The 15,305-nt window shown below is 36.3% G+C and overlaps 1 pseudogene; it reads left to right on the top strand.

Moving 5' to 3' along the window:
• Positions 1-7,275: 7,275 nt before the first annotated feature.
• Positions 7,276-7,640, top strand: LOC117077874 (annotated as a pseudogene).
• Positions 7,641-15,305: the final 7,665 nt, after the last annotated feature.

The raw sequence follows: 15,305 nt of genomic DNA, 5'->3' as shown, positions 1-15,305 counted from the left end.
GTGCTTTTCTCCAGCAAGTGCACAGATTGTTTATCAGTGCCACACAGCTGCTGCCAAGGGATGCAGGATGGGTGGCATCAGTGATATAAGACTATCTTTCCTACCTGCTCCAATGCCTCTTTCAAAGATATGAAGTTAAATCCAGGTACTATGATTGCTCACCTTATTTTTGGTTTCTATTAAGGTGATTTTTTGGTGTGGATAGTTATTAAATTTGATCTTCCTGCTGGATGGGGGATCATTGGAGGCTTCTATTTGTCCACCTTGCACATTGTAGCACCTTTCATGACCCAGTCTCCAAAGTTACATATCATCATTTCCACTTTTTTTATTCTTTAGAAGAAAGTCACTAAGTCCAACCTATACTCAAGGGACAGGCAATTAAACTCTACTTCTTGAAGGGAGGAGTGGCAAAGAATTAATGACCATTTTTTAAATCCACTATAATGCAGAGATCAAAATTTTGAAGGTCACAATACTCTATTAGAAATTATATGCATAACCTTCAAAGCAATAGAGCAGAAAAGAGGTAATAAGAAAAAAAGATGACTCAAAAAATAGCATGAAATATGACAGGAGAAATAACTACACAATTTAATATATAGTAAATAGAAAATCAAGTGGTTGCAATGATTCCAAGCATATCATTAATCACAATACATTTTAAAGGGTTGTGTTCTCCAATTTATAAAAAGATTCTCAGACTAAATTTTTAAAAATTGAATGCATTTTTTTTAAAAAAAAAGAAACTAAACCAAAATAAACAAGACAGGTAAAAAAAAAAAAAAAAAAAAAAAAAAAAGAAAAAGGATACAGAGTATTTGAAGAACATTTAACAGAAATGATCTAATACTGATTTAGAGAAACTTTTATTCAAAGAAAATCTACGTATGAAACAGTCTTAAAAGTTAACTATGCTCTATTTCATACACACATACACACACACACACACACACATGCTTTCATACACACATCTCAGGAAATTATAAAAGTAAATGTCATTGAGGCAAAATCTATTGATAATGCAATAAACTTAGGCATCAACCAGAAAATGGTGACTGTAAAACAAAACAAAATGAAAACTACAAACAAACAAACAAACAAACAGAGATTCAAAAATCTATTAGAGGTAGTTTCTTAAATTAGACACTTGAAATAGTATAATGTAGCAACTCTGGAATTAAAATTATTTCCTTCTTCTTGGGGTTTGCTGTTGTTGCTTGCTTTTGTTATTGCTGCTGGTTCTACTGTTTGTTTAGTTACTTTCACGGACTAAGACTGCAAATTCTGTACTCTGTCATGTGTGGCCACTGAAGTCTCTGATTGGTTAGCTTAGTTGTCAGCTAATAATTGGATAGAGTTTTCAATAAATGCCTTGAGCCATCTGCTATCTGCCCATTAGTCACTTAGTAACTATGTTGGTTCTTGGTTCAACTGCCATAATATCATAGTGCTTATGTTCAAGTAGTCCTTATTTTACTTCATAATGACCCCAAAGTGCAAGAGGAGTGATACTAGCAACTCAGATATGTCAAAGAGAAGCCATAAAGTGCTTCCTTTAAGTTAAATGGTAAAAAACTTTTGACTTTAAAAGGAAAGAAAAAATATATATATGTGAGGTTGCTAAGAGGTACAGTAAGAATGCATCTTCTACCCATAAAATTGTGAAGAAAAAATAAATGTATGCTAGTTTTGCTATTGTACCTCAAGCTGTAGATATTATAACCAAAGTATATAAGTACTTAGCTAAGATGCAAAAGGCATTGAATTTGTGGGTAGAAGACATGAATAGAAACATGTTGCAATTGATGGCAACATATTGCACCAGAAAGCATTAAGCCTATATGAAAACTTAAGCACGGGATCCCCTGAAATGAGTGACATGAAGTCATTTACTGCAAGTAAGGGATGATTACACAGATTCAGGAATAGGTTTGGACTAAAAATGTAAAAATTACTGCAGAATCTACATCTGCTAATGAAGAAGGTACTGCCACATTTCCAGAAGAGTTGAAGAAGTTGATTAAGGAGAAAGGATACCATGAAAAGCAAGACTTCAATTGTGATAAAACTGGACTTTTCTGGGAGATCTCCAATAGAGCTTAAAAATTCATGAACATGCAAAGAAGGCACCAGGGTATAAAGAAGGACAGATTAACTCTGGTACCAGTGGCAATGATGCAGGGCATATGATAAAGCCAGGAGGAGTGTGCAGAGCAATGAACCCATGTACTTGCAGAAACAAAAATGAAAATTGTCTGCCTATGTTCTGGCAACATAATCAGAAAATATAGGTGACAGTCATCTTGTTTATGGAATAGTTCTACCAATGCTTTTTCCTGGAAGTGAGAAAATATTTGGAAGAATGGTTGGAATTTAAAGTTGTATTAATAATAGACAATGCACATGGCCATCTTGAATCTGTTTGCTATGAAAATAAAAATGTCCAGGTTGTATTTTTACCTCACAATACAACCTCATTGCTTCAGCTCCTTGACCAAGGCATCATTTGGTTTGTTAAGGCCACATATGCATGTCTGGTATTTGATAACGTTCAACAAGAATTTGATGCAGACCTTAATCTGGACATAAAACAGTGCTGGAAATCATTCACTATTGTTGGTGCAATAACATTCATCAAAGCTGCAACTGATGAATTAAAACCAGAAACTATAATGCCTGCTGGGAAAACTTGTGAAGTCATGAATGATTTTAGTCTTCCCAAGGATCAGTGGAGAAGTTAGAAAAATCATTCATGCAGCAAGACAAGTTGGTGAAGAAGTATTTGTTGACCTGCTTGATGAAGAAACGGAAGAATATATTGAAGGCCAATGAGAAGTGTTAACAAATAGGAACTAGAAAAACTTGAGTCATCTACAGAGGAAAAGGAAGATGAAGAAACTGAAGCAGAACCGGACTGCTGAAATTTGTTAAAAGTGTTTCAAATTGCATAGACATTAATAAATAAAATTATGAATGCAATCCTCTGTTAGAACAAAACATTTAAATCACCCACATGTCAACAGAAAAATTATAACTTCTGCAACAACACTTTGATGAGTTAAATAGAGACAACTTCCCATTACAATGTTCTTCCAAAATGTTTCCACACACACCCAAAAAAAACCTTCAACTATCGAGGATCCCTGTATGAGTCTGTTTTCATGCTGCTGTTAAAGACATACCCAAGACTGGGTAATTTACAAAGAAAAAGAGGTTTAATGGACCCACAGTTCCACGTGGCTGGGGTAGCCTCACCATCGTGGTGGAAGGTGAGGGGCATGTTTTACATGGCGGCAGACAAGGGAGAAAATGAGAACTAAGCGAAAGATTTTCCCCTTATAAAACCATCAGATCTTGTGAGACTTATTCACTACCCATGGGAACAATATGGGGGAACAGCCCCCATGATTCAATTAACTCTGCTAGGTCCCTCCCATAATACACAGAAATTATGAGAGCTACAATTCAAGATGAAATTTGACTGGGGACACAGCCAAACCATCATCTATTCCTGGCATCCAACCATGGACATTATCATGGCTTGATGATCTAGGATCACCCAAGGTAGAAGATCCTCCTTCTGATATATTGTCAGAAGGTCTGTATTAGCCGAGTGATATGTCACAATGCCTACATCATTCACCTCACATGATTCTCATCACATAGGCATTGTATCATCTCATATCATCACAAGAAGAAAGGTGAGTACAGTACACTAAGAAAGTTTGAGAGAGACCACATTTATATAACTTCTATTACAGTATACTGTTATAAGTGTTCTATTTAATTATTAGTTATTGTTGTTAATCTCTTGGTGTGCATAATTCATAAATTATACTCTATCATAGGTATGCGTGCATAGGAAAAAATGTATATAGGGTTTAACACTATCTGGGGTTTCAGGCATCCACTGGGGCCTTAGAATATATCCCTCACAGATAAGGAAGATTATTGTTATGAAGAGCTGGAAGGGGGATGGGAATAGGCTAGTTAAAATATCACAAAGCTTATGGTTCTTACCATGATTTAAACATGTTTTAAAAATAAACACTCCTCAAATTATTGCAAGTCTTTTTTGGTTAGTTTCTATAATTCTGAAAATTTAATTCGGACAATTTTAGCTAGAGTTTTTATATACTTTATAAAGAAGTAGAATTTTGGAGGTTTTTACTACACCATTCTGGAAGTGCTTCTCCTAGATTATTTCAGAGTTAAAGACAACTTTATGATGGAAATTACAGATAGTTTTAAAGCAAACAAAGAATTAAAAACCACATATCTACCTCTGGCCAACATTTATTCAGTATAGAATTTACACCATAGAGTGCATTAACTAGAAAAAATAAAGGCCAACAACAAATAAATTTCATTTATATTTCAGGAAACAATGAAAAGAATCAACATAAATAAAGCCAAATAAAGTATAAGAAAGGAATTAAGATGTAACAAGGAAACCTTGAAATGTAACAAAACAATCCCTGTGGAACTCAAAAGTCATTCAATATATTTTAACGAAGCCTTAAATAAGTGCTTTCAATGCTCTAGAGCAGCACTGTTCAATAGAACTTTCTGTAGTGATGGAAAATCTGCAGTATAATCTGCACCGTCTAATTTGGTAACCACCATTTACACTTGAGCCTACTGAGCACTTGAAATGCAACTGTGTAAGTGAATTTTACATTTTATTTATATTTAATTAAAGAAAAATAAATAAACAAATTTAAATATGTTTAATTGCTATATTATACTATTAAATTAATATAATACAACACTAAATTATATAATGTAATTATATTTAATATAAAATAATATTGAGCTATAGCAATTAAAATATGTTATTAATTTAAATTATTTAAATATAAATAATTTAAAATAGTCACTTAGTCACATTGCTGAGTCCTGACGGATGAGAGGGAGCCAGCCAAATAAAGAATGAAAAGAATGACATTCTGTGAGAGGACATGGCAATTGAAAAGACTTTAAGTAGGAACAAGAAAGCCCTTTTTTTTTTTTTTTTTTTTTTTTTTCTTTTTTATTTTTTATTATACTTTAAGTTCTAGGGTACATGTGCATAACGTTTATATCATGTATAACTCCCCAATGCAATCCCTCCCTCCTCCCCCCTCCCCATGATAGGCCCCAGTGTGTGATGTTCCCCTTCCCGAGTCCAAGTGATCTCATTGTTCAGTTCCCACCTATGAGTGAGAACATGCGGTGTTTGGTTTTCTCTTCTTGTGATAGTTTGCTAAGAATGATGGTTTCCAGCTGCATCCATGTCCTACAAAGGACGCAAACTCATCCTTTTTGATGGCTGCATAGTATTCCATGGTGTATATGTGCCACATTTTCTTAATCCAGTCTGTCACAGATGGACATTTGGGTTGATTCCAAGTCTTTGCTATTGTGAATAGTGCCGCAATAAACATACGTGTGCATGTGTCTTTGTAGTAGAGTAATTTATAATCCTTTGGGTATATACCCAGTAGTGGGATGGCTGGGTCATATGGTACATCTAGTTCTAGATCCTTGAGGAATCGCCATACTGTTTTCCATAATGGTTGAACTAGTTTACAATCCCACCAACAGTGTAAAAGTGTTCCTATTTCTCCACATCCTCTCCAACATCTATTGTTTCCTGACTTCTTAATGATTGCCATTCTAACTGGTGTGAGATGGTATCTCATTGTGGTTTTGATTTGCATTTCTCTGATGGCGAGTGATGACGAGCATTTTTTCATGTGTCTGTTGGCTGTATGGATGTCTTCTTTTGAGAAATGTCTGTTCATATCCTTTCCCCACTTTTTGATGGGGTTGTTTGTTTTTTTCTTGTATATTTGTTTGAGTTCTTTGTAGATTCTGGATATTAGCCCTTTGTCAGATGAGTAGGTTGCAAAAATTTTCTCCCATTCTGTAGGTTGCCTGTTCACTCTGATGGTAGTTTTTTTTTTGCACAGCAAAAGAAAGCCCTTTTTAAAAAAGTCAACAAGAGCCAGTGTAGTTGGAGAGGCAGGAACCAGCGAAGAATAGCCAGAGATGGCATCAGACAAGTAAGTGGGGATGAGCTCATGCAGTCTTAATAAAAACCAAGGGAAGGTGCTTGAATTTTTTTCCCATTGCAATGGGAAACTACTGAAAGTATAATTTGTATTTTAATATGATCAATCAAATGCAATATAGAAAACGAATTGAGTGTGGGTGAGAAAAACAGCAAGACCAATTCAGAGATGATAGCAATAACCTAGACCAGATATTATGATATTTTTGACTAAAACTTTTAGTTTTCAGGATCATGCAAAGTGATTAGATATAGAATATATTTTATTGGTAGAAGGAACAGAACTTGCTGGTAAAGTAAATTTAAAAATAAAAAAAACAAGATTTTTTAAAAGACTAAAGGAAAATGAACAGACGTTTGGCAATTTTGACTAAGAAAAAAATAGAGAAATCACAGCATTTAAATGAAAAAGAGAATATAACCACAGGTACAAAAGAGATGTTTTAAGTCTAAGTGTAAAGCATGAAGCTATGTACAATTTCAATCAAAACATTAAAACCTATATTAAGTGCAATTAAAGCTACATAAATTGTCAAAAATAGAACACCCCAATAGACAATAAGCAACAAAATAAATTACAATTTAGTCAAAGACCTATATCCTTAATAGGTATAGGTACAAGGCCCAAATGGCTTTATATGTGAGTTCTAATAACCTCCAAAGCATAAGTAGTGCCTAACTTGAACTGTTTGAAAGTATAAAGAAGTTGTAAAACTAACCATTTATTTTACCAGAAAAATATATCACAGGAAAGAAAAGTGAAGCAAATTTCACAAATGAAAACAGATGCAAAAGTTCTAAATAAAATGTTAGGAAATCAATCCACCACTATGTCAAAAAAATAACATATCATGACCAAGTAAGTTTCATTCTAGACATACTAACATGGTAACACACTGTACATTCTATCATTATAGTTCTTCATATTATCAGATTAAAAGGAAAATATTATCTCAAGAAGTATTTCAATTGGTAACATTTAGTATTTATTTATGATTATAAAAATCCTCTTCTCATTTCAATAGTAGAAAAAAGCATATTAATTTAGTAAAGGGCATCTCATAAAACCATACAGTAGGATAACTGCTTCAGACCATTTTTGGTTGACTTGTAGCAGACCAAACCTATCGCCAAGAAGAACTTAAAAGGTTGGATGAAGAGTGGAGTGGCTGTCAGAGATGCCTGATGTTTTGGCCTAAGGACCAGTCAGTGAGGCAATGGAGCAAGCAAGGGATCACTTACACCTGAGATGGACTACAGACCAGCACATGCCAGAGGTGGAAGTTCAAGTCAAATACAGAACAGCTGCACTGAGCAACCAAGAGTGTCAACTGTACCTGAGGCATTCTCAGCAGCAGCAAGTGCCTGTGGTGGATTTCCAGGCCAGACTGAGACAAGCATTCATAACTGAGACACCAAGATGTGGTAAAGGCCATACTGGAACAATGAGGAAGCTGAATCCGAGTAAAAACCTGGCTCCATCTACTGTTTGCTTCTGCTTATTCGGGAAGGAATGAGTGATAGCCTAATAAAAAGAGAAATTAGCAACTTTGAAATCCTAAGTAAGAATAAAAAGAATTGAGGCCTTCATCATGTTTTCATTTTTGCTGCTGTGGAAGCTGTATCTTTAGGTAAATACATAATATAAACATTTCTGGATACAGAGATGCTGTTCAGAGAAAATATTTCATTTTCTAGAAGAATATTTATGTTGCCAAACATAAGGACAGTTGAAACGGTCCATCAGAGGACTTCATGGCCCATGTGACCTATTTTTACCTCTCTTCTCCCAAGCAGAGGCAAAATATCCACAAAGAAAAATCCTAAGTGGAATTGGATAGGAATAGTAAATCAAGGAACTCTCACAGAAATCATAACAAAAAGTCAAGACAGAAAATCTAAGATAATTTCTTTTTAAAATTTTCCTATTCGATTGACACCAAATGACCACAATATAAAACAAAATGGAATTTACCTCAGAAACTCAAATCCCATCTGAGCATACTTCAATACTTGGTCATGTTCCTAGGTCAGTGACAAAATAAAGATCATCAGGAATAACTCTGAACTTTATGCTCCTCTGTGCAAATATGTCTCTTACACCCTGTTGCCTTCCCCATTGATGATTCCTTCCTTTTCCCCTCTTTTATATCTTCTGCCTCACTTTCCATGTTGACTCTTCCTACTCATAAATATCAAAATGCCCAAATCATTCCTAATTTTAGAAACTCCTTCCATAACCCCCAAATACCATTGCATTTTTTTCCTTCACAACTAATCTTCCTGAAAGAATTATCCACATACAGAATCCTTTATCTTCCACTACTGAATTCACAGCAATCTGCCTTCTGACTCGCCACTTAGAGTTAACTGCTCTCACCAAAGCCATCAATGTCCTTCTAGTTTCTAAGTTCAAGAGATAATTTTCAGTCACTCATACTTGACCCAGTCGCATCATTTGTCACTTTTGACCAACTTCTCCTTTCTAGACTTGGTTTCTGATATACCACTGTCTATTTGTGTGTTTCCTTTCTCTCCCTTTCTGGCTCTTTCTCAGCTCTTTTTCTGGTTTCTCATCTTTCAAAGGATCCTAAATATTAATGTTTCCCAGGTTTCTATCTTCAGCACTCCCTTCTTCTCAATCTACCAATATTTTGCAGGTAATCTTATCCACTCTTATGTCTTTCGATTGATGATTTCGAAATCAATTTAGAAATTGGCCATACCACCATACCACCTTTGGGGATACACATCTCATTCATTCATTCAAACTAATCATACAACATTATTTTAGGCACTGAGGATCCAGCAGTAAACAAAACAATTCTTCCCTATAGAGTTCACATTCTAGTGGGGAAAATGTACAGTAAACAATCAAATATGCAATGTGCCAGATGGTGATAAGTTCTATAGAGAAAACTTAAGCAGTAATTGGGGAGATAAAGTTGTGCTTTGGAGGGTCCAATCTAAAATAAAGTGGCCAGAGGATAGTAGGCTCATAGAGAAGATGAACATATGAGCATAGGCCTAAAGGAGTTGAGGGAGTGATTCAGGCAGATAGCTAGGGAATGAGTGCTAGAGGCAGAGGAATAAACAAGGGCAAGAGTCTTGAAATGAGACTATGCCTGTTGTGTTTGAAGACCATTAAGGAGGCCAATGTGACTGTAATGGAGTGAAAAGGGCAGTACCAGTATGAGATGAGAACATAAAAGTAACAAGTAGCTTAGAATAAGACAATATCAGTTTCTGTTTTCATGGAGCTTACAGGCTCATCTATCCAAATTCCTACTGGACATCTTTATTTTGGATGTCCCACAGACACATCAAATTAAACATGCTGAAAACAATTCAGGCCTCCTCCCATCACATTTCTTCCCCTTTCTGTGTTTACCTCTTGGGGCGAACAACATCATCATCCAATTGGTTTCTCAAATTCAGAAGTCATCTGAGATCCTTCATATTCTCCCTTACATGTGATCAATCACCCATAGTTGTCAATTTGCCACCCGTATCAGTGAGACTCTAGTTGAGAAACAGATACTACTCCAGAAATTGCAGACATAGGGAATTTAAAGAAGGTAATTGGCTTAATATGTGATTAAATTGCTGGGAAACCCAAACAGCAGCCATAAGGAAACCCAGAGATTAGCTACTACCTGCCTACCAGGAACTAAAGACAACAAATGTAGTTAGTGTTATCAGATCCCTGAAATTGCAGCTGCCCAGTGGTAGCTAAAACTATGGTGGAGATTACTGGTAGGAGCTGAGATCATATAGGCAGGGGCTATCAGGAACAACAGAGGGGGCACAACCACTGTGGAACATGCTCCCCAAAGTAGAGCAAGAAAAGGAACAATACCTGGACTTTCCTCTTCAGTTTCTACCATTCATTCTCTATACTGCTCAGATTTCTAACATGTATATAATGTCATTATCCTGCTCAGTATCCTTCACTATTTCCCACTCACCTATGGGCAAAATCTAAATTCTTTTGCATGGTATATGTGCTAGTTTTCTGTTGTCATATAGCAAATTGCCACAGACGTAACACTTTAAAACAACACAAATTATAATCTCAGCGTTTTCGTGGACAGCTCAGGTTCAGGTTAACTGAGTCCTCTTCTCTGGGTCTCAACAGGCTGAAATTAAGGTGTGGCCCAGGGCTACAATTCTCATAGAAGGCTTGGGGTCGTCTTCCACACTCATCCAAGTTGTTGGAAGTATTCATTTTCTTGCATTTGTAAGATTGAGGGTCCCATTTTATTGCTGTTTGCTGGAGACCATCCTCAGCATCTAGAGACCACAGCTAGTTCCTTGCCACGTGCTTCCCATAGGCAGTTCACAACATGGTTATTTGCTATTTGCTATCTTGCTAGCCAGGAGGAGTACATCTCTGACTTCTTAATACCCATTTAAGAGCTCACACAGTACCATCTCCCTTTTTATGAACTCAAAGTCGGTTGATTAGTAACCTAAACACTGGAGTTATAGCCTATTATATTCATAGCAAAATCAGTGTAGTTAACACTGGGAATTTGGGGGCCATCTTAGATTTCTGTATCCCTTAGTAGATATGTCTCTAGCTTCCACTGTGAGAACTACTCTCTCACTCTTTTACAATTTCATTCTAGAATTACAGAACTATGTATAGATTCTGGAGTATGTATTTCTATACTTCTATACATGCTGTATCTCTCTACTTAGACAACCTTTCCTCTATTTGTCTACCTGGTAACTTCTCTTCATCCTTTAAGTGTCAGCTTAAATGCTACTTCCACAATGACACCTTTGTTGACTCCCAGGTGGACTTAAGTGTTCCTTATCCTCTGTTTTTATTGTATTTTGTATATGACCCTTTAAAATTACTCTCTCCTGGACTAAGTTTCTCAAGGGCAGGTGCCCTATCTTTTTGGCTGTATCTCCACATCTAGTATAGTGCCAAGTATGAGTAAAAACTCTGTCAATGGTGGTTAGGTAAATGAATATATTAAAGAATAGCTAAGGAATTATAAGAAGTCTGGTATGGGGAGGAGAGGTTGAAAATAAGGTTGTAGAGATTGTCAGAAGCTGCTTTGTGGAGGGTTTTGTATGCCGTACCAAAGAATTTAGACTTTATCCTAAAAGCAATAGGGATATCAGCAGGTTTTTAAGCAGGTAATAAAAATATGAGATTTGTGGTTTTAGTAATTTTACTCTGAAAATTGTAGACCAGTGTTTCTCATAGTGTATTCCTTGGTACACCTCCATCAGAATCAGTGGTGTTTGGATAATGCAGATCACCAAACTCCTGACCTATTGCATCAGTGAGTGTCAAAGGGTAGAGTCTAGGAACCTGTATTTTAACATACCTTCTCCCCCATGACTCTTGCGTTCCATAAAGCATGAGAATCACTGCAGTACAGATTAACTTGGGTACTCACTGTATGCGTGTAAACCTGGACAAGTTTCTTCACTTCTCTCTGCCTCCGTTTCCTCATCAGTAATACGTCAACAATAATGGCACTTATGGAATGGTTCTAAAAATTAAGCAAGGTAATGAATATAAAGCTCTTAGAAAATACCCGGCATACAGGAAGAACTCTATTGTAACTATTATTATCATTATTTCTAGAAAGAGTGAGAGTGGGAACAAAAGAATCTTTTGCACCAATTTGTGTCAGTGCTGATAAGGAAATGACTTAAGGCATTGGCAACTGGAATAGAAAAACGGGTATTAAAGGACATTTTGGAGGGATTATCCACAAGGTTTTTTCACTGTACAGGAATGGGGAGAGCAGGAATTTGGGGCTGAAATTACAGGGGATGAGGGGGAATCTTAAGTTTTGGAAGGAAAATTCTAAATTCATTTTGGAATATGGTGAGTCTGAGATGCCTGCAAGTCTTCTAAGTGAAGCTATCCTGATAGATTGGCAATACCCTGGAGAGGAGAGGAGTATATTGTGAAAAACAACATCAAACACATGGTTATCAGGACTTGCTCAGTCAAAACACGTCTGTTTTCTCAAGTCACTCACCAGTCAGTCACCCAGCTCCATTAGGAGTTCTTCTGCAAGTCAGATATCAGAGTGGATGTAGGGGGTTGGCATCTTACCTTAACGCTTGGGGCCTACCTGGAGACTAGCTTCAATTAAAACCAACTCAGAAGAAATGCTCTTCTAGAACTATATGTTGTGAGGTTGAATTAAACCAAGATCAGGAGTTTTTATCTACATTTGCAAAGGTCTCTGGAATAAGTCTCAAGTGTTACTAGGCGGAGTATGGTAGCCATTCAAGATTAAACATAACTGTGACCACTTAACAAAACCAAGGTGGTGGAGGGGTACTGAAAACTAATGCTGTTCAGCCCTTGATGTCTGTGGAAGAGGGAGTCACAGGCCCAGGGTATGTGTTTGTTTGTTTTCCCCAGCTTTATTAAGGTATAATTGACAAATAAAATAATTAAATATTTATGGTGTACAACAGCATATTTTGAGATACACATTCTTTGTGAAATGCTCAAATCAAGCTAATTAACTTATCCATCACCTCACATTCTTGTAATTTTCTTTGGGTTGATAACATTTAAGATCTGTCTTAGCAATTTTCAAGTATACAATATTAATGGCTATATTTACCAGGGTATACCATAGATCTCCAGAACTAATCCTCCTGTCTAACTGAAACTTAGTACCCTTTGACTAACATCTGTCTCCCTATCCTTGTCTCCCAACCCCTGCCAACAATTATTCTATTCTCTGCTTCTATAAATTTAACCTTTATAAGATTCCACATATAAGTGTGGTCATGCAATATTTTTCTTTTATTCCTTATGTATCTCATTTAACATAATTTCTTGTCACAAATGCCTGCTTTTTTAAGGCTGAATAGTATTCCATTGTGCATATATAACACATTTCTTTATTCGTTTATCTGTTGATGGACGCTTAGGGTGATTCCATGTCTTGGCTATTGTAAATAGTGCTGCAATGAACATGGGAGTGCAGATGTCAATTTCACATGCTGATTTCATTTCCTATGGATATATACCCAGAAGTGGTATTGCTGGATGATATAATAGTTCTATTTTTCAATTTTTGAGGAACCTTCATACTGTTTTTCATAATGGCTGTAATTTCCATAATTTATTCCCAAGAGTGCACCAGGGTTCTCTTTTCTCCACATCCTCAACAACACATATCTTCTATCTTTTTGATAATAGCCATTTTTAACAGATGCGAGGTGATAGCTCATTGTGATTTTACTTTGCATTTTCCTGATGATCAGTGATGATGAACATTTTTTAATATACCTGTTGGCCATTTATATGCCTTCTTTTGAATAATTTCTATTCAGGTCTTCTGCCTATTTTTTATAATTGGGTCATTTTCTTGCTGTACAGTCGTTTCAAAAGCTGTTAGAGCAAGACAACTGCTTGTCAACTCCCTCCTAGGATGTGAAACAGGATGTAAAAATAAAAATGAAGGGATACACAGATAATTGTTTTAAATGGAGTCAAGATCTCACTCTTGTTGCCCAGGCTGGAATGCGGTGGTGTGATTATGGCTCACTGAAACCTCAAACTCTATACATAGGTTTTACGATAAAAATGTTGCTGTGGGGGTGATTGATTTATCAGACATCTCTCATCAGTGTAAAAAAAAAAAACGAACATTTTCCAAATCACATTGGCCCTGGGTAATCTACATGACCTACTACCTTTGCTGTTTGCAGACTCTTTTGTTTGTGCAGTCTTTCCTCTGTATGTGGCGAAGGCTTACATTCAGCCCAAAAGGTCTCAGAGAATCTATGTATTAATTAATTGTACCGAAGACCTGTTCCCTAGCTGTTTCTCATTTAGTCAAAATGTATCAAGTCTTTTCAGGAATTCTGATGCGCTCTGAATTAGGCCCAGCTGATTTCTATTATCTGCCATCCGTTCCTCTCTTTTCTGCTGGTAGGCTGTAGAAAATATTCGCCACCTACTGCTGTCAATATTATTGATATTTACAACCAAGCATTAGGAGGATTCTAACTGTAAAATTATATATGCCTGTTTCCATGCACATATTTACAATGTAATCAATGAGACAGTATAAATGACAAAACACAAGCGCAAAGAATTTGTTTCTTTCATAATGTTTGGCATCAAAATACAGGGCCCTAGGAACCATATTTTCGAAAAACTACCATTGACTGTTGCCTGGAGTCTGGGGGTTTGTAGTGTCAGAGCAATGGGAATTATTTTTTGATGAAAATTTATTCCTCCAATTGTAACTACCCAATGGGTCCTTCTTGCCCATTGCCCTGATAGACCTGATTTATCAAGACAGGAAAACTGCAATAAAGAGTTTACACACATAGAGTTGGCTAAACAGAATACCACAGTTATATTATTACTCAAATCAGCCTTCTTGAAAATTTAGAGGCTAGGGTTTTTCAAAGATAGTTTGGCAGGGAGAGCAGTGGCTAGGGAACAGATGCTGCTGATTGACTGGGGATGCAATCAGAGCATGTGGAAAATGATCCTCCTTCTCTCAGTTCACTTCTGGGTGGGGGCCACAGGACTAGTTGGCAGGTCCAGGTGAAGCCATCCTATCATCAGAAATGCAAAAGCCTGAAAAAACATCACAAAAGGCCAATCTTAGGCTCCAGAATAGTGATGTTATCTACATGAGTAACTGAGGAAGTCACAAATCTTCTGACTTCCAGGATAATGGCTGTTTATCATTATGTCTGCCTATTAACAATTCAGGCTCCTCTCATACTCCTAACTTGGTGGTCTTTCATTAGTTTTACAAAGGCGGTTTAGTTTTAGAGAATGGCTAATATGATTTAAGTATAAAGTAAATTTCTCCCAAAGTTAGCTTGGCTCAAGCCGGGGCATCACTAAGTGCAGGTTGGAGGTTAAAGGTAAGATGGGGGTTGGTTAGATCAAGTCTCTTTCATTGTCATGATTTTCTCACTGCTACAATGTTTGCAAAGGCAGTTTCACAAAGACACCAGCAAACCTGTTTGCACCCTGTAAGATATTTCTTATAGAGTCCTTTACTTCATGTAGTAATTATGATAGCATTGAAGATAAAAATTCATATTGTAAAGCATTAAAGTTTATATTTTACCTAAGATATTCTATTTCTATGTGTTTTAAATAAATTAACACAAGTAGTACATGCACATGGTTAAGAAAATCAAGTGCCACAAAACGGCATATTTTTTAAAGTGAGTCTCCTCCCACTTGCGACTATCCAAAGGTCACTACTTCAACAAT

Source organism: Trachypithecus francoisi, unplaced genomic scaffold (assembly GCF_009764315.1).
Source record: "Trachypithecus francoisi isolate TF-2019V2 unplaced genomic scaffold, Tfra_2.0 Lachesis_group6, whole genome shotgun sequence".
NCBI lineage: Eukaryota > Metazoa > Chordata > Mammalia > Primates > Cercopithecidae > Trachypithecus > Trachypithecus francoisi.
The sequence above is the reverse complement of the archived record's forward strand: the minus strand, read 5'-3'. Positions and strand labels throughout refer to the sequence as shown.